General features: G+C 40.3%; 1 pseudogene; it reads right to left on the minus strand.

The window, feature by feature from the left end:
• Positions 1-1256: 1256 nt before the first annotated feature.
• Positions 1257-16970, minus strand: LOC109488938 (annotated as a pseudogene).
• Positions 16971-27096: the final 10126 nt, after the last annotated feature.

Raw genomic sequence — 27096 nt, forward strand, 5'->3', positions numbered from 1 at the left:
TTTCTTTGCCCACCATCTGGTCGTCGACGTTCCGCTTGAAGCCCACCTCTTCTGTGAGCTCGTACCCCTGATTCTCCAAACCGGGTGTAAGGCTCGTTTTTCTGACTCTCCACATTACTTTGAGAAAAGCCTAGGGCCTTTACCTGGGGTCACAGCCACATGTGTCTGCATTTTATCTCCTTTTTGGCTTTGAGGGTAAGGATTGTGTCATGTTCATGTCAAGATTTCCTACAGTACCTCCAAAGCAAAGGTGACACTTTCTGAATCAGGAGTGAAGAGGCCCAAGTCCTGGATCAGATTTGACTTGGCTTCTTGGTAACAGCACACACTGTTGCAGCTACGATTTTGCCCTTGGTAAATAGCTTCCGCTTATCCCCATCTATAATCACCCAGATGATTTCTGAGATCCTTCCAGTTCCAGCCTTCTGCCCTCTGGGACTCTGGTTTCTGATGGAGCGGGCATCTGAGTCATGGTCTCCTGTTGCCAGTGCCTTCCTGGCTGCTGAGAATGACTTCCCATGAGTATCTTCATTTTCCGTTTCAGTTGAGACTCCCACATTCCCTTCTCCCCACCTCCGAGGTAGATCAGAAATATTAAAAGCAAAGATCTTCTGTAGGACATGTCCCGGGCTCTAGGGACACCTGAGAGAGACTAATAGGCTTTCCATGAATCAACAGCATGGAATCTTAGGGCATCTTTCCCCTGCCTTCAGGAAGGATGTGTGCTGCTTCAAAGGGAAGATGCAATTTTATTCTAACCAACAGTAGTCACAATCTCTAAGCGTATGTGTCGCTTTATAAGATAGTCCTGCTGGCTATAAGCAGAGTGACACACTTCATCTTTCTGGGCCACCAGTTACCAACCATTTATCGATGGACACCATGTGAATAAGAGCTGTTCTCTCCTCACAGTGCTCGGTAGAAAGCAAATAGGCTAGAACTGGCAACCATGTAGAGAGCACATACCACATGCCAGGTACCCTGCTAAGCACCCCACATGTATCATTTACTCCTTCCAGATGTCCCTTCAACATTGGTGTTTCATTCCCGTTTTTTTGTTTGTTTTTTTTGAAAAACAAAATCAAAACCTGCTTTTACTGACGCACTCACAGATGGACCCATGATTTGGAAGGGACGGCGACCTTAACAAGACACTTGTGGTTAATGCAACCGAAACACAAAGCGGAGGGAGATGGTTTTACGGGGATATAATGTCTCCACAAGTTAGGGAGATGGGCCGCTTGCTAGCTGCTCCCTCATTTCATCTTCTTCACAGACTCCTCTCCCTCCTTGATGGAGGCCTTCAGCTCAGGGATGGCTTCTGCTATCATCTTCTCTTTGAAAGGGGAGATTTGTCGATGCCTGGATTCTTCTAGATGCCCTTGGCCCCCAGCAATAATGGTGTGGAGAAACAGGCACCATCTTTTTCTTGAGACTTAACGAAGGAACATTGGACAACTCCTTCCTTTCCGTTCCTTGCCTCCACAAGGGAGAAGACAAACCAGGCTCCCGCATAGCCATGGACAGGGTGGCAGAGCCTGCTCTAGCTTTGACCGTCACCACCTCCATGAGGGCCTCCTGGATCTTCCCAGTGACGGCTGTCAGCTGGTCCCAGGGAACGTCCACCTTGGGAGTGCCCTGGGAGATCAGGGGGTGATGGTCTTCCCTGCATGGCCCCTGGGGATAGGAACATCAACTCAAGCAGGATCCAAACCCCTCAGTCCTGCAATAAAAGTGTTGGCTCTGACAACATCCAGAGTGGTCACCCCAAAGATTTTATTGGGGTGGTATGCTCCATGTTTCTTGAAAACTTCCATTACCATTGGGATGATGGAGTTAACCAGATTTGAAATGATGCAGATCATGGCCTCAGGGCAATGCCGGGTGCAAGCGGCAGCCAGGGTGGCCACAATCAGGGCACTGGTGTTGAACAGGTCATCCCTGTGCTGCCTGGTTTCCTCAGGACTCCTGCTGGAAAAACCACCACATCGCAACCTCTCATGCAGAGTGGCACCTGCGTGGGTGTGAGGCAGGCTTTCATGGTTGCTCTGGTCTCCATGTGGTTCAGATCTGAGGCCACTCGGAGTGTCTGAGCAATATCGTACAGGGTCAGACGGCTCACTAAGGGGCTGCCCGATTCCTCCTCCGGAAGCCCCAGCATGGCTACTTTAGCATTGTTCGGGGCTGAGGGGCTGATGCTGCAGAGGAGAGTGGCCCCAGCAGAGCAGGGAGGGTGGAGAGCAGGGCTGGAGCAGGCAGGGTGCAGACCTGCAGGTGGAGAAGCTGGCTGCGGGCAGGTGACACCAGTGACTTCCACACAGCATAGGACCTCCCTGCCCACTCTGCTGAGCCTCTGGTATGGTCGTCCCCATTTGAAAGATGAGGACACCTGTGCTCAGTAAGTTTAAGCAAATTGTCCAAGGCCACAGAGCTAGCAAATAATTGGAATGGGATTCACACACAGATCAAAGCCCCTAAAACATGTGTTTTAAAAGACATACTGGCCATTTCTCATGTGAACGTGCTTTAAAAATCAGAAAGCAACAAGCACAAGCATCATCATTTAATCCTCACAACATACCAGGGAGTGATGAGGCAGGCATTTTAATCCCCACTTTATAAATAAATGCAGATTGGTTCCATTATCATACAGCTGGTAAGTGGTGAAGCGGGGAGTCCAGCTATTGTCTGCTCCCATGACCAACTTCCCTCACCTAAAGACAGAAGCATAACCTTCAAATTGTGTCTGAAAGAAGAATGGTATATTTATATTATATATATTATATTATATATATATATCAATGTATAAAAATACTAGAAAGAGGTCATGTCACCTTACAAGAGTGTAGCTCTACCCTCCCCATGTCTTCTGAGTCAAATTGACTTATTTTATCTGGAACAAGGCGTTTTCCTGGTGTCAGCACCTCATAACCTGAAATGGACTTCTCTCCGTCTCATGCATCATCCCCAAACCAAAACTGCTAGCAAAGTCCTGCTTCCAGAATTTTTATTATCTATAATGATGCTGCGAGCTAGGGAAAGGAGCCGAGCTCTGTTCCAGGCAGCAGCAGAGCCTATGGTGCTGGCAGGGAGCAATCCACCTTGCACTTGGTCAGGAAAGTGAATTTGATAGGAGACGAGAAAGATGGACTGCCATCAGTGTGATGTTCTTGCAGAAGCACTTTGCTGATTGTTAAAGACATTTTTTTCAAATCCAAAAAAAAATCTAACAAAACAAAACTAAAAAGCCAGAAGCTCCATTTTCTGAGCAGGCAATGAAATCTCTAACTGGAAAAGGAAAAAGAGTCTGACATGAGGAATTCTGCAAAGGAGGGGTTGGATCCCTGAAACGTGAGGCCCTCAAGCCCCCGGAATCCTCAAGCAGGACTGGAAGGGACTGCTTCATTTGAGCCTTGTGATTAAGAAGACATACAAATAGGGAGTCCAAAGAAGGATTAAGTGGGAGAGGAATTGTTTACAGGAAAGCTGTAACTTTTTATTTCTTTGCCAATCCCCCCTCTGCAGACCTCAAAAAGCAGGCAGGTTGCAGGGGGTGTTCATCAAGCGTAAACAAACAGGCCCGGAAAAAGATCATATGGTCTGACCAGCCCCGGGCTCAGTGAGTAATAAGCACCTTCACGCATACAGCACTTCGTAGTTCAGAGTACACTTTCAATTCCATCATTTCTTTTGATCCTCAACAATAAGGGGAGGTCAGCTGGGATTAGTACCCCATTTCACACCTGAGAAAGCTGAAACCAAGAGAGGAAAGAAAAGCGCCCACAGTTACAGGGCTAGCTTGTAGCAGAACAAAAAGTTGAACCTCTTTCACTGACTCAGAAATCCTGGTTCTCCCCTTTCTATGCCACATGATCATAAAGCAAATGTAGAAAAAAATAACGCCTCTTGTTTGAGTCTGAGCAAACTTCCAGACGTAGTTGCATCGAAATTAATGAAATGAATAAAATCTACCTTTACCATCCAAGATTGGAAAACAAAAAGTATAAGCAAAATTAAGCATGGGCAGGTACCTGAAAGATCACCACCTACTAAACTGAATTAAAGTGAATCACTTAGGATCTCATTCAGCGATCTAGCATCGCTTTGGTAGAAAGTGTATTTCACTTTCAGACTAACAAATTAAATGTTACAATTTCTTTAAAATGAGTATTCTATACAAAGATAGGTCTAATCTCGGTCATCATGCAGCCATTCCACAGATATTTGTCTTGCTTCATGCCAATTACTGACCTTCCCAAACTGAATGTGAGAATACTTCAGTAGGTTGGTTTCATAGAGGAAGAAATAGGACCATTATTTTTAGCACTGACCATGAAATAACAAATGTTTATTTAAGATAAATATTTTCCTCCTATGTAAAATAGGGAGGACATTGCCTCCTGCTACTAGGATTATTTAAGGGAGCGTTAAGTAAATTAATAGAGACCATTCATACGGTTCATCTGTATTTTTTAAATAAAACACTTTGTTCTAAAAACCTCTTATACGAAACATACACACATGAAACAAGTAAAAGAGGAAGTCTCCGCTTGAGGGGAGCAGGTGGCAGGGGCTGCACGAAAGTAAATCCAAGCCCTCCTGGCCATCGATGTCTCCAGCCCCATCCAGAGCCCTCACTGTGCAGGGAGAGCTCCCACCACCCCCTCATAATCCCAGTGCACCTTGCAGCTGCCCTTCTACTAAGCCACCACGTTTTACTGTCATAAGGAGTCTCTGCCTGCCCTCCACACTAAACTGAACGCTCCTTGAGGATGGCACCATGTCTTAATCTGTGCCCCTACTCCAGAACATTCCCTACTGTGTCGGATACACAGACCTCATTAATTCATGTGTTCTGAATAAATGCATAAGTTAGTGAGTGAGTCAATGAAAAGTTATCTTTAAGAAGGTAACGTTCTTGAAAAAGCTGAATCACCAGAACAAATACAATTATGATAATACCCTGTTGCATTACTCTACTGAATTTCAGAAACTAACAATCAGAAGGCAACATCTCTGTTTTGTAAATGGAGAGGATGCCAGCCTTGAGGGACCTGCCAAAGCCAGCAAGTCAGGGTCTGAGAAAGAGGGATCCAGGACTAGAGTTCCCAGACACATTCCTAGTCCGAAGGAGAACCACTGCTGTCAAGTCAATCAGCCAAATCCTCCTGATTACCAGAGGTCAAGAGCACAAGCAGCAAACCATTTCTCTACTGGCTTAGGCCAAGGAGAGGCTTGATAGAGTGCCAGGAAGTACAATGAATGTTTTACCTTACAAATGCTGAGGAGACAACATGTTCCTTTTAGCATTAATTGCTTCATTCAAAAGAAGCCATTTAGAATCAGTCTGGTCTTTATCCTTGATGAGCAATTTCAGGCTGCCTACCAAAGAAAGCTTTTGTTTGTTGGGAGGAGAGAAGAAGAGAAAGCATTTTGTTAAGGCATTTTAATTTTCATATTTAATGAAACAGATTGGGTAGCAGTTTCCTTTGATTTTATTTCCCTATTCCCTGAATACCTTCTTATGTATTACATATTCTGCTGGAGCTTCCTGCAAGAACTTTGCTGCATTTCACAAGTTAAGGCTGTCAAATGTTACCCACTGAATCAAATCTATTTCTTGTGCCAATATTCAGTTGTTATTATTATTGTTACAGACCAATCATACATCTCAAAACTGGAGAGAAAGAGAACATGGACTGATATTTCCCCATATTCTCTTGAGCACATAAAATTCTATAACTCTCTGAAGCCCTCTTGTTATTGCTGCACCTAAAATGCTTCGCATTCTTCACAGGAGAAATCCTTTAACGGGGTTACTTTTCCTTTGTACAAGAGAATTAAGGAATCAATCAGAAATTTCATTGTTTTTAATTAATTAACAAGGAGGTAGAGAAAAACACCACTGGATTGGAGTCAGGAGGCAAGCTCGCTCGTTTCACCCATTACTTATTATAGTGTTTTCTTCTTTTTTTTCTCCCTGATAAAAGGAGGGCAGAGACTCTGTCTGTTCTGTTCATATTTAGAACAAAGCAGGAACAGAGCCTGGCCCGTGATAGGGGCTCAATCACAATTCGTAGAATAAATGAATAAGATCATTCAACTATTCGACTTGGGTTTCCTGGGCCTCAATTTCCTTCTTTGTTAAAAAACCAAAAGTGTTGATTATGTCTGTGTTTCCTACCTCACAGATGAGATAAATGATGGCTTTGTGAAACTGTTGAGTTATGCACATAATTAAAGGAGTAGCGTCATTAATAATAGCAGCAGGTCTGCACTTGATCAGCTGTGTGACCTTGGCCAAAACATTTCAGTTCTCTAGGCTTTCAATTTCTCATCTGTAAACAGACAGGATCGGAGGAGATGATCCCTACATTTCCTTCCAGCTCAAACCAAGATCTTTAACCCGTCAACAAATACTTATTTAGTACTTACTCTATGCAAAATACTCTTCTAGGAAAAAACACCAAGGTACAATCTGAGAGGCTGCAAAGAAAAATAAAAACAATGACTTTTCTAAAATACTTCCTCCTGGTTATTTTTCCAATATAAAAGCAGGCCCTTAGGGAAAAGCATGGGAAGATGTGAAAACCAGATTTCACAAGGAAAGTCATTCGGGGAAATCAAAAATTGAGTTAGCTGCTGGTACGCATCTTGTGAAGATCGTTCTGACCTTCCAAATTGCTTGTGCAACAAACTTGGATTTGACATTTGGTGTTGGCTTTTACAATCTATCTAATGAGAAATAACTTTACAAAGAGCGATAGCGTGCTGCATAAAACTGTTCAAGAAAATGTAGATTTGGGGGGAAGGGAAAGTCAAGAAGTAAAGCAGCATAAATGCTATTGTGATTTAAACATGTTACTTCCTTTGAGTGTGTCCACACTCAAGATAATTCCAGTCACAAAAAAAAATAAGCATATTCACAGCTCTCAGGAATTCATTGATTCAAGGAGTCAGAAAATTTCCTCCAGAATTCAGCTGATCCAGTGAAGAAACCAACCCATCAACAAATATAAACAGTATATAGTTACTAGATACTACAGGGAACTAAACGTGTAAGATCACAAAACTTGCCCTCAAGTATATTTATGAGATCATCCATGATACAAAGCTAAAAATCCTTCTAATATAACACGTCCAAAATTAATTTCATACTTTTAATCCTCAAACCTACTCTTCTTCATTTGGCCTGTCTCGAAAAATTCCATCTCAGTTCACGACTTTTACCTACACAAACCCCAAAATAGATTTTCTTGATTCCTGCTTTCTCATTTCCTATGCCAAATGAGTTACCAAGCCTTAGTGTCATAAATGACCCCCATGAAATACAAAAGCAGGCATGGGAAGACCTCTAGGAGGAGGGGTACATTCATCAGAATAGACAAGGCTCTGCTTCAATAATAAATTATCGACATATCAATGGTTTAACACAGCAAACATTCACTTCTTGCTCATGTGATAGCCCGATGGAGGTTGGCTGTACTGGTGGTTCTTCTAAGCCATCATTCAATGATTCAACTTGCTTCTACCTTTTAGCTACAATAGTATATTGTCTTCCAGATTCACCATAAGAAGAGAAAGGGAAATAGAATATATGAGCTATTTTTAAAGGTCAAGCTTAGAAGTGGTTTACATCTCTTCCGCTCACATCCCATTGGCCAAGAATCAGTCTGATAAAACCCAGTCCTAATCAAACCTTAAAGAGGCTAAGAAGTGCAGTCTCAGCAAATCCAGGAAGAGAAAATTGTGTGGTAAACTCAGTGTTATCTTTGCCACGAGGGCTGATACCTAAATTAGCTGATCTCTCCTATTTAAAAAGATTTTTCAGGCACTAAGATCCACACGTCTCAGGGTTCTCTACCTAACTGACAGAATCTACTCATAATAAATTAAAGTCTTCCTACAATCCTGTGGTTTCATCCCCTAGGAAGATAAAAATTTATGGATCTGTGTCTTTACTGTCACCTACCTCACTCTGGGATGAAATACTTTTGCTCTACTGTACCGCACAGTCTAATAATTTACCTTTAGCATTTCTACAAGTGTCCTCCTTTTCTATTACAGAATAAATGTGTCACTACTCACATGTTTTCCCATTCTCCCCACAATCATTTGAAACTGCAAAGATCCCAACAAGACCTGGGCTCTGCTGGGGGGTATGTGAAGAGGGGAAAAATTTAGAAAATTCTCAAAACCCTGAAATCATTCAAACCACACCAGCAAGATTGACCAGGTGTGCTTTTTTTTTTTAATTTTTTTTATTATATTATGTTAGTCACCATACAGTACATCCCTGGTTTCTGATGTAAAGTTCGATGATTCATTAGTTTTATAACACCCAGTGCACCATGTAATACGTGCCCTCCTTACTACCCATCACCAGCCTATCCCATTCCCCCATCCCCCTCCCCTCTGAAGCCCTAGGTTTGCTTTTTCTGCTATAATTTAGACAAAATTTCCTGAACCCTCTTAGCACTCTTGCCTCTCTGGGCCCATTGAGCAATGAACCCTCATTTATCTTTCAGGTCTAAACCTAGATATCACTTTTCTTTGGAAGACTTTCTTGGGCTCCAAGTCTGGCTGGGCATCCATATCATGGGAATGCAGAATAGACTGCTCTTATCTTCCTCACAGCTCTTGCCGCACTCTGGGTTAATAGCATTTGATTTTTTTTTGGAGGGAGGGGTGTTTTTATTCCTCCCTGAGCTCTTTGACACACACGGACTAGGTTGTTGTGGTAATGGTGATGCTGGCTGTGTCTCTGTCTTCTAAAGCCATTTAGATCCTCAAAATTTAGTTTGTTGAATGAATGAGTGAGCATATGCATGAATAAGGGAAAGTAGCAGCTAAATAAATTTTGGAACAATTTTAAGGAGGCCAAACAATGTCGGCAGTTGGTGACCATAGTTGAAGCCCACGTAGATGGGAATAAGAAAGATTCGGAAGGATTAACCTCCATAAAACTTGCTCTGGTTACCTCAGGATGGAAGTGTTCATATTCCATAACTAGAATACCTATGATTCTTTGGCCTTTCTTACGGCAGAGAACATATGTGACTTTTTGTCATAACGTCTTTGTCTTACAGCTTTAACTAGATGGTGAACTCTAGAAGACAAGGATTGGTCTCTGTCTCAGTATATTTCTCAATACTTAGTTCAATGTCCTGTGTGTAGTAGGACTCCTGAATATGCATTTTAGATACTGTATCTTATAAACGCATATTGAATTAAAAATAGATACACCATACAGAATTTTAGATATGAACATTTGCCCTGTGCATCCATGTTGATTCCAATCCCATCTTCAGGTCTCTGTTCCTAGGCCATCTCCCATATGACAGTGTAGTTCAGGTATATCAATGACAAATAATTTACAGACCATAAAGCAGTTACGTGTCTTCTGGAAAACCCTTACTACCTCTGTCTGAGTTTTCTTTTTTTGGAAGTAAAGGGTAGCTACCATTGTCCTGGCTAAATCACAAGGTGTTGTATAATTCAAATTGGATATTGTTTATTATCAAACTTGTAATGTGAGAAAGACTTTAAACCATTTTATAATCTTTATTACATGCCACCTCTGAAGATAGATTGGCTGCTGTCCTTGGGGGAAGAGACCAGCCTCCCACCTTTACATGATAGTTCCCCCCAAGTCAACCAACCTGTTTCTTTGTATATCCTCCTGGGACCAAGCAATTTAGTTTTTGTCTATAAAACACTCAAATGGGTAAGAAAAGTAATTCATACTATACTCTAGACCAAATGTCCTCTTGTTACTCTAAATTATTCCCATTCCCATCATCCAATATATAGACAATGACATCGACTGTTAAAGATTCCAAAAAAAAAACCCCCAAAATTCAAACAATATTAAAATGTCCCAGATTTGAGCAATAAGAACTTCATCCCATTATCAAATTCTCAAAGAGAAACTGAGGTTCCCAAATTAACATCCTTAGCTATTGTAAATTTTGTGCCAAGACACAAAATCTTTCCTATTTCTTTTTCATTTCAGCCAGAGGATTGGTTGGCTAAGAACCTTGAGCAGAGCATGGGTTCCCATATCACCCCCAGGCTGTGCTCTCTACTAATAGAACAGGGGTAATTACTTAAAGGGCCTTCCAAATTCAGTTACTACAATCAAGCCTTTCTCATGTCCCACTCCAATCAAGCCTTTCTCATGTCCCACTAGTTACAAACACCAGGAGTTAATATATACAAACATTATCACAATGCCTGTTCCACACACTCAAAATATTAAAAAAAAAAAAAAAAAAAAAAACACAAGCAAATCCCCAGCACTTTGAACCAAGATCCCAGTCAAAACAACATACCTAGATCTCTCTCAAGGTCTGCAACATTAAGACACACATAGCTGTTGCCAAGACCCAAGCAGATACCCTGACTAAAAGAGAATAAAGAGAAAAATTAGTATCTACATTGGTTTAGCCTTACCAATCTCTTTGTCCGGAGTCTACATCTTGATACTTAAACTTAGTGAGAATAAAATTTTTTAGGATTAAATTAATTAAGAATAAGGATATTTGCCCTAACTGTAGGTGGGGAGAATTCACTTGTGCATATTCATCTCTTTCTTTTCTTCAGAGAGTGACTTCCTTGTTTTTTGTCCCCCCCCACCTCCCAAAGGTTAGAAATTTTCAGCGGTAGCAGCCCTAGTCATCAGGTCACTGTTGTTTTCTTCCACCCAGCCTCTGACGCCTAACCATATCCAGCTTTATTTTGAACATGTGTTCCTGGTACTTCAGTGCTGGGTAAGAGCAACATCACCTTCCACACCCTGCTGGAAGCAGGCATGCTTCACATAGTGGTCATTGCCCCTGCCTCTGGCAAACACCAATATTGGAGGGTTTGTAACAGCAGCTAGTATTACTCACCATTACTAATCTAGGGATACTTCCCTCGTCAAAGTCATGAGGTCATGAGTTCTGAGTTTTCCAATTGCCTTTATTTTCGACCAAATCTGGTCTGTGCATAACTCCCAGCATTGGATAGTCCCATTTTGAACATGTCCCTCCACCAGATCCATACTTACACCAATGCCAGACACCATCTCGTATTGACTCACTGTATCTTCTGCTAGTAGGTCTCTGTGTTAGGCACAGTTAATACGCCCTCTTACGTCTCATAGGTTCTCAGTGGCTTCCCCGACCAGATACTTGGCCACTTACATATGGAGAGCTCTAATGCTACTGCCACCCCCAGTACCCCCTCATCTGCTAGTGTGGCCTCCATTGTGCTTGCTGTGGCCACAACCAGAGTATCTCCAGCAGCCAGGCCATGGGACTGGGACCTGACCTGACCCATAAAGGTGCTTGTTCCTTCTCCCACTTTGGAACTTGGATACAGTTCTAACCCACAGGACATAGAACCTGGCTTCCCTAAGTACTATCCCTTAAAGGGGCCAGGTTGTGTAACCTAAAAGTACAAGGCTGTCTCTCTATAATAAGAAACTTGACTATTGTGTGACAGGTGGTGGCAAGGAGCTGGCAAATAAATTCCTCTCCCCACCTCTTACCAGAGATGACCCAAGTGACTGAACCACCACTGGTGATTTTTTATGAAGAGGTGGCCAGCTCAGTAACTGCACCTTGTATTTGTTTACCTCATTCCTCCTTACCAGCTTTTCCCTCACCTGTCCTGCCTGAGATTATACCTTCCAATGAAGTATTTGTATTAAACTTTGCCTCAGGTAAAGGAAGCAAGACGGTTTGAACTGGAGATAAGAGTGTTCTTTAAGGGAAGTTTGAGATCTCAGAAGACAGGCAAACTGATATGACAGGAAAAGGAGATACAGCCAAGTCTAACTTCTTTTTGAGAAGATTATTTTTAGTGTTTTTTTATTATTTTTATTTTAAATTGTGTTAAAATATGTATAACAGAAAATTTACCATCCTAACCAATTTTAAGGGTACAGTTCAGTGGTGTTAAGTACGTTCACACTGTGGTGCATCTCATCTCCAGAACTCTCTTCACCTTGCAAAACTGAAATGCTATCCTCATTAAACCAGAGCTCTCCCTTCCCCCTCCCCTCAGCCCCTGGCAACCACTATTCTTCTTACTGTCTCTATGAATTTGACTACTCTCGATAGTTCATATAAATGAATTCGTGTAGTATTTAACTTTTTATGACAGGCTTATTTCACTTGGCATAAAGTCCTCAAGGTTCATGCATGTTGCAGCATGTATCAGAATTTCCTTCTTTTTAGGGTCGGATAATATTCCATTGTACGTATATTGCTTATTCATTTGCCGGTCAATGGACACTTGGGTTGCTTCTATCCTTTGGTTATTGTAAATAATGCTGCTATGAACATGGGCATACTAATATCTCTTTGAGACTCTGCTTTCAATTCTTTGGGGTATATGCCCAGAAGTAGAATTGCTAGATCATATATTAATTCTATTTTTTACTTTTCTGAGGGGCTGTCATACCATTTTTCATATGGCTGCCTCACTGTACATTCCCACCAATAGTGCAGGGAACCAATGGTCAACCATTAATATTTTAAAGGCTTGTATAATGAAGCACAACTGCATTGGACAAATCTATGCCAAGGTGAGCTATAGAGATCCATACCAGTGGAAATCCAGCTCTATGATTAAAATATGAGCCACTGCCAAACACCTAAGTCAAAGATCCAAGAGAATTTGGCTTATCAAAGTATTAAAGCCTACACCTATTGCCCTAGCTACTGTATAAGGCTCATTTTCCCCTGGAGCTCAGCCTCCAAATATTAGTCCCTGGGACTATTTCTCAAGATTCCCAGCCCATGTACCAATCAATATGTTGAAGTTTGCAGTGGAAGGCAATAAATAACACTCCTCTCTCCTCTCAAGATCCGATCTACTTGAGAAATGACTCAAGGATTATCAAAGATCAAAATAGTGGTTTTACTACAGAAATTGCTTTTCTTCCTCCTCAGTTTCAAGCCCTACTCCAAACTGAATGCATGCATCCTGCTTCAAGCAGAGCTGGACAAGACAACCCCAAGTTCCCACCAAGCAGAGTACATGTGTGTCCTACAATCAAGTCTAAGTGTGGGTGACATGAAGCAAAGATGAGTGGTCGCTTTCCTTACTTCTACAAAAACAGAAATTCCTAATTCATGTACAAAGAGAACTTAGGTAGGAATAAAGTACCCCTTATGTCTCCGCTTAGCCACAGCTGTGGTTTAGCTCAACAGTTCTATTGTAGTTGAGATTTTTCTATGAGTCTTGCAGCCCCTCAAGGTTACATCTGAGGAATCCAGTCAACAATTTATTGGGCTTTCATGTACCTTAATCTATCTAGAGTTTCTATCACCCACCCTTCTGGGCCAAATACTAGGAATTAAGGTTTCTACAAAGTGAAAAAAGTAATGCTGGACACCTTCCCAGTGACAGAGGCCAAGCCCAAATCTATCACTGGCATCACTAGTCCTCTTCCTCCTCATCAAAATCTTATTTGGAGGAAGCTGCATGTCGTGGGAGAGCTCTTATTCTGTGTGTCATTCATGGAGTAAATTCAGTGATCCAAATTCTCCAGACTTCAGCTCTAGTTATTTAAAGAAGAGATTTGGAATTAAAACACATACATTTTACTTTCTCAAAGTATTGTCTTTTTCTTTCAAGAAAAGTTATCTTTATTGCCTGGATGGTTGGGAAAAGGCTCTTGAAAGCATAGGGATATAAAAACATTTCTCACTTTATTCTCCAAATACTATTTTGCTGCATATGGAAGTAAGACTGGGAGTCTCTATAAAAAATAAAAATAGTCCATAAATTTTATTTAAGTTTTCTATAACAACCATGAATTATTTTTAAAATCAGAAAAGAACACCAGAGCCTTTTTTAAAAACAGAGTGTAGTGCTATCATTTGGACACATTCACATAAAAAGAAAATTACCAGATTTCATAAGGTACTATTTTCTCACCTATAAAGATGGAGAAATACTAGTATTTACTGCTTAATTTAGGGAGGCATAATAGACATTCTGAACACACAGCACCTAGATGTCTGGTACAAATTCTGTGCCCAACAAATTGATTTCCTACTCTAAGAAATCAACAAAACTTGCCCTGGGGCTGATGCCAGTGGAGGTTCACTCACTAGTTGTCTCCCAAAATACCCCACAGTAAAATTATCATGATTGAAACTTCCTCATGTAATAAAGGGTTTAGGCATTTTAGCTGCCTGTCAGGCAAGGAAAAAAAAAATTAACAAATCCAGACAAACATCTGGATATTTTTCATCATAAAAAAATAGTTCATAAGCAAGAAATACAAATTATACACAAATTCTTCCAGAATATAGAGTAGAAGGGAAAAATCTTCCAACTAATTTTATGAGACTAACAGTGCTCTGATACCAAAACCAAACCAAAAAAAGAAAAGAAAAAAGGAAGGAAAGAATAAAATTATATACCAGTATCTCTTACGAACATAGATGTAAAAATTACCATAAAGTACTTTCAAATGGAATCTAATTGCATATGAAAAGGATGGTACATCATGACTAAGTAGAGTTGATCACAAGAAGGCAAGGCTGGTTTAATATTCAAACATCAACCAATGTAATTCATATCATATCAACAGAATAAAGAGGAAAAAACAATAGAGTATCTCAGGGGCTACAGAGGAACTTTTTGACAAAATTTGACATTCATTCCTGATTAAAAAAAAAAAAAACAAAGAGACCTCTCAGTAAACTAGGAATAAAAGGGAACTTCCACACATGATAAAGGGCACCCATAAAAGAATTAAGCTAACATCATACTATAATGGTAAGAGACTAAATGCTTTCCCTCTAAGACCAGGAACAACACCAGAATCTCTTTTCTCACCACTTCTACTCAGTATTGTACCAGAAGTACCATCCAGTGCAACAAGTCAAGGGAGGGGGAAAAAAAAAGACATACTGAATGGAAAGGAAGAAATGAGTCTCTGTTCATAGGTAACATGATTGCCTAAAGAAAGAATCTCAAAAAATACTCAAAAAAGCTGTTAGAACTCATACATGAGTTTAACAAGAGTGCAGGACATATATAGTCAATCATATTTCTCTATACCAACAATGAATAATTAGAAATTGAGATGCAAAAAAGTAGTATTTACAATAGCAGCAAAAAGCATGAAATACTTAAGTGTAAATCTTTCTAATTATCGGCAAGTTAAAATGTTAATTTTTCTCTAAACTGATCTGTAGATTCAATACAATTCCAGTTGAAATCACAGTAAGATTTTTTTTTTAAAATTGACAAGCTGATTCTAAAATTTACAAAGAAAGGTGATGAAACAAGAAAAGATGAAACAATTTTGAAAGGAAAGGCTAAGTTGGAAGGGTTATACTACCTAATTTCCAGACTTACTATAAAGCTGTAATAGTTAAAACAGTTCGGTGTTAGAGAAAGGTTGTTAGAGGTATAGATCAGTGCACCAAAATAGAATCCAAGAACAGACCCACATGTGGTCAATGGAATTCAATAAAGGCGTAAAGGCAATTCATCAAAGGGTAATCTTTTCATCAGGTAGCTGGAACAATTCTGTGTCCATTTGCAAAAAACCCAAAGGAACAAAAATCAAAAAAATTACCTAGATCCACACTTTGCACCTTATGTAAAACTTAACTCAAAAATGAATCACAGACCGAAATTTAAAAACTATAAAACTTCTAGAAGAAAAAGGGAGGAAAAAAACCTGTGTAACCTTCAAAATATGCACAGAGTTCTTAGATAAAGCATAAGCCATAAAAGACAATTTGATATATTGGACTTTAGCAAATATAAGAACTTTTGGACTTTGAAACTCATGATAAAAGCATAATAGTCACAGACTGGGAGACAGCATTTCCAAATAATATATCTGGACTTGTAGTTAGAATATATAAAGAACTCTCAAAATTCAACAATTAAATAAAAAAAATTTAAGTGGCCAAAAGATTTGAATGGATAATTTACCAAAAATATAAAAATGGCAAACAAGCCAGACAAATTAAAGTCACAATGTAATACCATTACATGCTCATTAGAACAAAACATTGAAGAAAAACTGACAATATAAAGTGGAGCAAAGTAAAATTCCTCCTACACTGCTGATGAGAATGAAAAGTGTTACAGCCCCTTTGGAAATCAATTTGGAAGTATCTTATAAAGTTAAACATAAACCACGCAATGAAGCAATCTACTCCTACGTATTTACCCAAGTAAAATGAAAACCTATGTTCACACGAAACCGTGTAAATGTTTATAGCAACTTTATTTGCAATCACCCAAATCTGGAAACAACTATGCCACACACATATATCTAATACTATTCAGTAATAAAAAGGAACCAAACCAACACACGCAACAACATGGATGAATCTCAGTGCATTATTCTGAGGGAAAGAAGCTAGACTCGAAACTCTAGGGAAATCAGTGAAAAAGAGTAATTAATTCAATAGTGCATGACTTCATTTAAAGGACAATCCTGCAAAGCCAAAGCTATAGGATGAAGAACAGATCAGTGGTTGCCAGAGGAGAGGGACAAAGGAGTCCTAGAGAGCCTATGGGAGTGAGAGGACCTTTCTCTGTTGTGATGGTGGTGGTGGTGGTTACAAGACCGAATGCTTGCCAAAACTCACAGAACTGTGTACTAAAAGGATGAGCTTTACTGTATGCTAATTTACCTTAATTTTTTCTTTGAGAAAAATAACTCTTGATTTTATAGCAAGTTTTCCTCTCATTTCACACACTAAGGTGTACTATAAACCTATCATTCAATGTAATATTTCTATCCTGAGTTTCTACTCCACTGGGTTGGTGGACAAACTTACCATCAATTCTTCCTGAGACTTATCCCCCATCCCGGTTTCTCCCAAGTTTATGCTATAGTTAGGAGTCCAGAGGCGGTAGCAAGGTGGGAGCGCCATGGCACTGGATTTATAGTCATAGGTCCACATGGTAGCTGCATCCATTGTCTCATGCTGCATAGCCCGTTATATCTGGTAACTCCCCAGTGTTTCCCTGTCACTCTTGAGGAAAGGGAATTTTTCTTACAAGGCTGTTGTGTATCAATTTTCACATTGTATTCCATGAACGAGGCAGCCATTTCCTCTTTAGGGTCTAGTTACCGTTTCATTAGTGCTGCTGGGAAGTAGGGGGCGGGATCCTTCTCTCTGGACCACAGAACTCTCTGAATCATCCTTCTTTCTGCTTTTCTCTATTTCTCTCTCTCCCCCTCCTCTCCCCACCCCCTCTCTTCTGTACACAGTGCCCAGAGGAATACTCTGCTCTCTCCTCTGCTTGCTTCTGGCCAAAATACTTTGTCTATACCCTTAAATACCAACCTTTTACCTTCTTCACAAAACTCTCAAAGTTCGCCTAAGGGCTTAGGCTTTTCCATGACAAATGTTAGAAAGACAATCAGGCTATTTCTGAGTTCAGCCCTTTCACGGCCTCCCCTGAGGCAATCAAGTAGAGTTAAGTACAGGGGTGAAGAGAGAGGGAGCGGAGATGGAAACACTGCTAGAACAAAACAGATTGATATCTTAAGATATTGCTCCACCTCTCTTGGATAAGAGATTTTGAAGGTGCTACCTTAATTGCAGTTTCCTTTACAGGAAGATGGAAATACCCGATTTGACATTATTAAAATTATGCTATTGTGTTACGAGATTATGTTGTTCTACAGAATGTAGGAGCAAAGATTTTTGAATGCAAGGAATAATGTGTGAGCCAACAAGTGTTAAAGAATGTGCATAAAATCATGCTAAGAAAAGTTGCCAGTCTATCAGCATTCTGGACAGCTGTTCAGAAGCAAAAAAAAAAAAAAAAAAAAAAAAAAAAAAAAAAAAAAAAAAAAAATTTAAANATAAGATTTTTGAAAAGTGTGTTGCCAAACGTTAAGAAAAAAAAAATCCGTGAAGAAGAGTAATTAATTCACATATTCCATATTCTCCTGTTTTAATCCTCCCAATGGCAATCAGGTACTTTTGAAGGAGAAATTTAGAACCCTTAGCTCACTTAAAACATTCTTTCCAGCAAGCAGCTAGTCAGGGACCTGCTTGTCCTGAGAGCGACTGTCAACACCTTCTGCCTGCAGCCCCAAAGAAGTCCGCCTGCCTTGCTACCAGACAGTCTAAACAATCCTGTGTTGGGCCCATCTGTAGAGCACGCTTTCCAGATGTCCAGAAGTTCAGGGAAGCTACTGTTCAGACATAAATGAAGCCCTGTGTTTCACAAGCCAGCAACCTGCTGGGGGTTAGATGGACCACCTTCGGTTGGGTAAGCTATCAACCTGGGTTATCCCTGGGTGTGTATGGAAGTGAGGTGGTAACTTGCCCACCACACAAAGCATTCAAGGAGGGAACAGATGGGTTTGGAGGGCTTATTGCAGAGAGAATTCAAAGGCAGGGGGTCTAAATGGCTTAAAAAAAATCTTCCGCCACCATAAGACCTTAAGATTTTATGAAATGCTATTTTTTCCAAAGTGAGAAAAGAATCCTACCTTCTAAGAAACTTCTCTTCCCTAATGAATTAAAGCCTGGCTGATTCCATTGAAAAATGAAAACAAATGATACCACATGCAGGAATTATATAACCCGAGATATAATTCAGAGATAGTCTACAAATTAGGGGGTATTTTTAAAATTATATATTAATTCAGTGTAATACTTGTAAGAGTTTATGTGATTTTTCACTTGAAGTAAGTTTGTGCTATAGGACTTCCCTGGGACTGTAGGATTTTTTGAATGCAGAAGAACAGACCTTCCTCATTTGAAATAAGGAAAGAAAAGTAGCATGATTCAGTGGGGAAAAATGGGCCCACATATGGGAATTTCTATAAAGGAATGATTTTGCAATGTTTTCAAATCTACATGTTATTGCAAAGGTAATGACTAATAGAGCGAAGTAAATCCATAGGGAAAAAAAGGGGGAAATTTGTGACAGACATACTATGAAGCAAAAGGCATGTTTGAGAGAGTTTTTAATTTTTAAGCCACTGATTTGACAAAAACTAAATTTTCACTTTGACCAAATGCTCTCATAAGAAAATACGTGTGTTCAGATGGAGAAATTATTTCCTGCTTTTAATCAATATGTATTCCATACTGTCTGTCTGAAGTTCTATGAACCCCAAAGAAATGGGACCAAGTCCGTGAGATCTTCCCTTCACATTCTTCTCCACAGTCCGTCACATAAAGAAATCAAGCCATCAGAGTCATGCAATTACAGGGGACATAGGGAAAATCTTTGTACCTTTTGCTCAATTTTGCTATAACCCTAAAACTGCTCTAAAAAAATTAAGTCTCCTAAAAAAAAAAAAAAAAAAAAAAAAGGGGATTTCATTTTACCTAGATGTTTCCAAGAATTAGATAGTATTTTTTTCCAAGATTAAAAAAAAAAAATTGGGGCGTCTGGGTGGCTCAGTCATTGAACATTTGATTCGATTTCTTGATTCAGGCTCAGGTCATGATCTCAGCTCAGATCATGATCTCAGGGTCCTGGAACAGAGCCCAGCATCAGACTCCCTGCTTCCCCTTTCCCTTTTAATCTGCCCATCCCCTTGCTCAAGCACTCTCTGCGTATCTCTCTTTCTCTCTCTCTAAAATAAATAAATAAATCTTATTTAAAAATCACATTATGCATATTTAAATTATTTCTAAAAGAAACTCTTTAACTTTATTCTTAAAAAATATTACTAGAAAGAGTCCTGGACTAAGAGTCAACATGTAGTCCCAGCACTGATCACAGCTCCACATGTAACCAGCTAAGTGAGTTTGTGTTAGTTCCTCTTTCTGGACCTCAGTGTCATCAGATGGAAATTGGAACAATATCACCCTTCCCTATCTAAGATGACAGGAACATGAAAACACTTTGAAAAGAATAAAGTTATGTACAAATATAAGCAAGGAAGAAAGAAAACAGTCTGCTGTAAGAATCTTTCCTTCCTTCCCTTCCCTTTCCTTTCCTCCATTTCCTTTTTCCTTCCCTTCCTTCCTTCCTTCCTTCCTTCATCCAGCAAATACTATGTGAATTCCCAACATAAACCAGGCTCTCTGCCAGGCACTAAAAATTTCACAGTAAACAAAAGCAGATAGGATTACAATCTTTCTGGAATTTACAGTCTAATGCAGGAGCCAGGGGCTAAATAATAATACCAAGAAATATATTTAAAATTGTGCTGTTTGCCATAAGGAAAAGTTAAAGGCAGGTTGGGAAATAACGATGGGTGACCCGAATTAGGTGGAGGATTAGGGTGGAGGGTAAAGGAATCAAGGGAAAGTTTCTCAGACACTTGAGGCATAAGAACTGGCAGGTAAAAAAATCGAGGGAAAGAGATTGCAGAGAATATTCCTGGTAAAGGAAAAACACTAGCAAAGGTTTTGAGGTGAAAAAAGCTTGACATATCCAAAGCACTAGCAGGAGGTCAGGGTAACCATTGATGGTTTTTATTCATGCTACCATGATAATAATCTCCTATTACTTTTGAGACAAGACTAGAGCAATCTTGAAAACATACAACCTAATTTTTACTCAGGCTAAACTTTCTATTCTCAACAAATGTTTCTTATTTAGAATGTCTCTATAGCCAAAGAAAATACCTAATCCCTATATATCTAGTATGTATTACTCCTGAAGGACATTTTAAACATCCTTTCTTCTACAGGCTTCAAAAAGAGTCAGTTGGTTAAAATAACTTTTTAAAGATTTATTTATTTATTTGAGAGAGAGAACAAGCTGGAGGGGCAGAGGGAAAGGGAGAAAGTCTCAAGCAGACTCCACGCTGAGCATGGAGCATGATGGGACTCGATCTCATCACCATGAGATCATGACCAGACGAAACCAAAAGTCAGAGGCTTAACTGATTGCATCACCCAGTCACCCCCAAATTAAGAATTTTAATAAGAAAATTGATAGATTATAATCTATCCTGAGAAAAAGGTAAATGGACTCAAAACCTTAACATAGGAGCAATAGTTAATGAATTTAAGGCTGATGGTGCTGGGAAAGAGAAAACAAAGGAGACACAGTCTGGATCCCACATATTTACACAAAGCTGTCACATGGAGAAGAGGGGACGTCAAAGGTCTCTAACGGATACCAGAGGATTTCATGGTTAAAGTTCACAGGAGGGCAAAATGTTCCTTGGTATGTAAGAAAGAATCAGATAAGAGTGGGAGATGTCTAATTTGGCAGATGGAAGAAATAGGTATTTCTTTAGAAGTCACAAATAAATCATAAATGTACATACAGATTCAATCACCCCTTGGGGACATCTAGAGAAAATTCAGACAAAACCTTAAGGACCATTGTAATAGACAACCTGTAAAGTCTATTTAAGCACCAGGAGATATCATTAGAAAGTGCCTCTTAACAGAAAGATTTAAGAAACACTTCTCAGTAAAAGAGAAATTTCATCTGTCAAAACGGTTAATCATCTAGGAGACGGAAGCTATAATAAGGAGTGGGATGGCTTTACTAACACCACCATGGAAGAGTTGTTGGAAGCTTAGTAGCTATCAAAGGTTATCATACAGCATTTTGTCATTGGATGGAAATTTTCATTCATCAGAAATCTTTGTTAGTATTTCCCATTATGTGTTTAGAATTTTGGTACAGTTTGGTAAGAGAAATTGGGGTGGGAGGTGAGAGCCCCAGGATACCCGGCTTGAGCATAAGCGTTCTGTACCAGATCTAGGGGAAGGTTGTTAAAGGACTTCTGGAAGTGGATGGGCACAAGCCAGGAAAGTTACAGAGCCGGAGCAGACACTGAAGGAGGAAGAGCTAGACAAGTAAAGTAACCAGGCAGAAGAATCCTTTTAATAGTAGATAAAGAGAAAGAGCAACATAACAGAGACAGAACATTCAAGAAAGTGTAAGAATCAATCATTTGAGCGTGGGCTATGTGAGCTAGTTTGGTGAATACGTAAGCTGAAGCTTTGCTTGTGGAAGAATGAACATTGATCCAGGAGGTCAGGGGTTCTTAACCTTGAGTTTCTGTTAATCTTCTGAACATATGAATATAGTCTCTTATAGGCGCAAATGAGAGCTTGTCCTGTGATGCCCTAGAGTTTCCCTTAGGGAATGTGGCAGCTCAGCCTGAGCCAAGGAAGAGTCCTGGGCTTTATTTATGTTGACTTAAGTATGATTAGACAAGATGGGACACAGAGACTGATAGAGACTTTATCAGACCATCATGCTGATGAAATTTTAAAAGGTGACTGGATAGGTTACATTCTTCCTAAATTCCCCTTCCAATCCCAACTCAGATGAGGGATTAGACATTTAGATAGCATCTACTGAGTGTCTATTATCTGCCAAGCAGTGCACGAGTACTTTATTCACAATACAAGCCTGTAAAATACATGCTATTCTCACCTTACAGGAGGAAAAGAGATTCAAAAAGGTTAAATCCTTCATTCATTTCATTCACCCATTCATTTATTGAGCCAATATATCTTGGGTAAGCGCCTCTTCCTTGCTGCTATAGGGAGCATCTACCAAGTGCTACTATGGGGGAACCTACCAAGAGCTACTATAGGATGCACCCATTGCTTTATGTATCCAGCATCCTTTCATCTTAGAACAGTACCACTTTGGGGATACCTGTGTTGGTTAAGTGACCAACTCTTGATTTCAGCTCAGGTCATGATCTCTGTGTCCTGGGATCCAGCCCTTCATCAGGCTCTGTACTCAGTGGGGAGTTGGCTCTAGGATTCTCTCACCCTCTCCCTCTGCTCCTCTCCCTCTCACTCTCTTGTTCTCTCTCAAATAGAAATAAATCTTAAAAAACAAAACAAAAAAAAACAAAAACAGAACAGTATCACTTTTCTTTTTGGGCCTTTCTGTTTCTCTGGTCTATCAATATGTATCACAAAAACTTTCATTTTCTCACCTAATCCTTCCTTCCTGATCATAAGTGGTGGTCAATTGACTTAGTATTCTGGGATTTGGGACTAGAGAAAATCAAGATGAAGTCTGGTCAATGGCTAAAAAACTGTAGGACGAAGTATTCAGAAATTGTGAAGGACCATGCTTATTGTCAGCTGGAGAAGTCCGCAGTAAAAGGGAAAAATGAAGCTGGCACAGTGAAAAACAGCAGAGATGTGAGACAGCCTGGATGCTGATGGCAGTCATATCTGCTCCATTGTTTGCCTTTCCCAAGGACTGGGTGTTCACCTCTGCCTTGGATTCCGTGAGTATATCACAGGGTCCTGCAAAAATTATTTCTGCTTAACCATGCCTTCTTTTTTAAACCTCTTATAGCTTATTACCATGCTATGCATGAAAGACACAAAGATGAAAAACATACAGTCTCTGACTTACAACAGCCTTAAGAGGTGTTTCATAAGGACATGTGTGTGGACATAGATCATTACAACATTCTCAGTGGGGTTACGTAGGAACATGACCCCTTACAGTGTGTATCTGACTCATCCAAAATCCCCTCCTTTGCCATTCATCCTCTGCAAGATCTTGAACTACTTCCTCCCTCCAGGCATTGGCATCTCTAAGAACCTGGCTATAGTGATACACCATAAGGTCCATAAGATACACCTGCAAATATTTTCTGCAAGGGACCATACAGTAAATACTTTGGCCTTGTGGATTACATAGACCCTGTCACCACTATTCAATTCTGCTCTTGTAGCAAAAAGCAGCCACAAAGAATACTTATATGAATGATCATGCCCATGTTCCAAGAAAACTTTATTTACAAAATTGGGTTAAGAGGCCAAATTTTATCCACAGGCCATAGTTTGCCAACCCTAGCTCTGGGGCATCTGGGAGCAAAGTGAAGTTAAGAAACAGGATGTGGAATGTTAATTGATTGACAAAAGTGTGCATCAGGTCTGCAGAAACTCGGAGAAAGCACGAAAGTACTCCGTGGGCATGAGGATAAAACATTTATGCAAGAGATGATACCTGCATGGAGTCTTTATAAATAAAGGACTGTCAGAGAAAGAGGAGATGGGTAGGGAAAGCTGCAATGATAAATATGATGAGGTGTAAGAGACCCTGGCATTTGAAGGATTGCCAATAGTTCCCATTACTGGGGCAAGAAGTAAAAAGTTAGGAGAGTGTCAAAAATAAGACAAAGCAGGAAAGCAAGGAGAATTGTAAACAAACAAACGAAAACAAGGCATTAGGGAGCCATGGAAGGATTTTAGGCAGAGCAGAATAGACGTGATCTGATTTTTTTTTTTTAATACTATTTCAGGACTACAAGAAGTAGGGGCAAGGATTTCAGGTAGGAAGACACTGCAATTATTTGGAATCGTAGTGGTTTAAAGGTCTAGATTTAGGCAATGAAGTCAATTTAAGCATTAGAATCAGTAGGATCCAACGTGGAGACAGGTTATATGCAGGACCAAGAGAAGGAAAAAAGACTACCCATAGGACAATTGGGCAGATAAAAGTGGAGGAAGTCATCAATATTGAAATATTTGGGGCATCACTCAGTTCAGTATCAAACTGTTGAGTATGAGATACCTGTGGGACATTCGAGATGTAAGAGAGTGATCAGCTGGCCATGAAGGTAGATCAGCATTTTACATGCATCTGTCAGCTACGTGTGATTACTATTCCCATTTCACAGATAAAGAAATGCAGATAAAAGAAAGGTCAGGGAAAATTTTTTTGAACAATAACTCTAGCTGGATTTCTTATTTCTTCACCTAAATTACAGAATTAGGAATTAACTTAGTGTAGGAGCAAATGACAAGTTCATTTACAAAGAGTATGTAGGATGAGAAAAGACAAAGAATGGACCTGAAACCCCAGAAACAAAGTCTTTAGGAATCAGGGACAACAGTGTCCATGGTGGTTATGTCCCTGCCCTGGAACCAGAATGCCTGAGTTCAAATCCCAGCTCAGTTGATATTAACAGTAGCATGATTTGAACACGTCAGTTAGACACTTCTATTCCTGCTTCCTCATCTGCAAAGGGTAAATAATAATAGCACCTACCTCCCAGGCTCCTATCAATCAAGTAAAAAGATGTATGTAAATATCTGACCATGCAGCACCGCAAATAGTGAATACTCAAGAAATATTTGCTATTTTTGTTATTATTACCTTGCAAAGAAAACAGAAAATAAATGAATGGTAAAACAGGAAAAGTAGGAGAAAGTGCCATCCTTGAGGCTAAGGAAAGAGAAACTTCAAAAGACAGGAAATACACAGAGCATCAAACATTGTAGAGAGGTCAAGAAAAAGGGGCCTCAAATAGATCTGCGGGTTTACCCACTTTAAGGTCATATGCAGAGTAGCAGAGGCAGCTGCCAGGCTGTGGCTAGTTGAGGAAAGAGTGGGTGCTGGAGAAGCCGAGTCAGTAATAGCTAAGTATACACTAGATGGTTTGTAGGTGTAGGAAGCAGAGAACATTGGCTAAAGGAGATGTCAATGGAATGTAATTTCTAATAAGTGTGGGTTGCTAAGGTAGGACAAATGGGTAGTTTTCCATGCTGAAGGGGAAAAGCAAGTAGTGAAGAAGAGGTTGAAAATACAAGGAACAGGAGAGAACAACTAGATCAAAGTTCTGGAGGAGGAAGAGGTATATGAGATCCAGAGCTCAGGGGGGAAATTGACCTGAAAGGGGAAGAGAATGCCTCTTCCAAAGAAGCAGCTGTAGCCAAGATAAGGAGTGTTTCCAGCTATAGTTCTCATCTGATAAACTCAACATCACTGTGACATAGCAAATATGGTCCCTTGCTGAGAGTGATAGAGCCATGGGATAGAGCAATTGAGTTTCCAGAAAAGTCTAAAATGTCTGTTGTCGAAAATAGGAAAAGGACCAAACTCTTGATACGTAAAAGACAATACAGGTGTCACTCGGGACCAGACAGAGGTTGGAAACAAGAACTTATAGTGGCATCAACTCATGTGGCGGCATGATTTCCCCCAGCTGGCTCGGTGGTCTAAGTGCAGGAGCAAGGAAACAGAGAGTAGGGCTGATTCAGAATGTGCAATGTCCAAGGAGGGATTTAAGATACCAACAAGAGAATGGCCATCCAGGCTGGACAGGATGATTAGAAGAACAGGAAATCAAAGAAGGACTGTTAGTGGGGGAAGGTAGGTATGGATAGCACAAGGAAGCTCAAAGACACCAGAGAACCCATGAAGGGGGAAGAGATGCAATGAGAGGTTTGTGGTCAGAGGATGAAATTTTAAAGTGTTTGAAAGACAAGGAATCAGACAGTCCTCTGGAAACTGATCATTCAGAACGATGGCCGGACTTAGGGAAGGAAAGAGAACAACAAGTTGTGGCCCTCAGTCTTCAATGAATCCCTTCAATGAAGGGAGAATAAGAGGTCCATGGTTGACAGGGCGGGGCGGGGGGGAGTGTGGAGGATTTGGATGGTAGATCCAAATGCCATGTTTTTTTCAAGAGAAACAGGGAACTGGAGGAAGGATGATTTGGAAGGAACAACATGGGGTACAGAGAGAGGTCACATTGCTCTACTTCTGGGTAAAATTTAAGAAAATGTATTGGCCTTCCAGATAAGAGAACTTCCAGGTAAGTGGTCCCCCTGGGGAGACCAGGTTCCAGTTACAACAGAGTGTAGGGAATGAACCCTATAAAAAGACTAACAATAGGAGAGAATTTGTTGGCATGGACAGGCAAGCTTCAAAGTTGCAACGCAAAGGGTTGGAAGGGGTAGCGTGTGCAGAAGGGAAAAGGGAAAGGAATCAAAGCAGGACAGGGGTGCAGGGATGTGCCTGGAGGAGCGGTAATAACCCAAGGGCACAGCTGCCAAGGAAAGCTATGATGTGAACTCTGGCAGAGTTCACTGCCTTCAAATTTCCAAAAGAAACTTTGGAATAAACTTGTTTTGATGCTAGAAAACCATGGCATTTGCTCAGGGTTCCAAACAGAATGTTGGTAAAAAAAAAAAAAAAAAATGATGCCTCCAAAATAATGTGCTTTTTTTTTTTTTTTTTCTGCGTATGCCAGGGCAGGATTTTCTTTTACCAGACTGTAGCTCTTGGTGGAAGCTACAATGACTCCAGTAACATATAAGAGGGTTCGGATCTCTCTTGGTGGCACCACCAGCTGCCTGAGCTGGTCAAGCAAGCTGTCCTAGCTCCCGTGGTCAGCCAGTAATTAAA

This window comes from Ailuropoda melanoleuca, chromosome 1, assembly GCF_002007445.2.
Source record: "Ailuropoda melanoleuca isolate Jingjing chromosome 1, ASM200744v2, whole genome shotgun sequence".
NCBI lineage: Eukaryota > Metazoa > Chordata > Mammalia > Carnivora > Ursidae > Ailuropoda > Ailuropoda melanoleuca.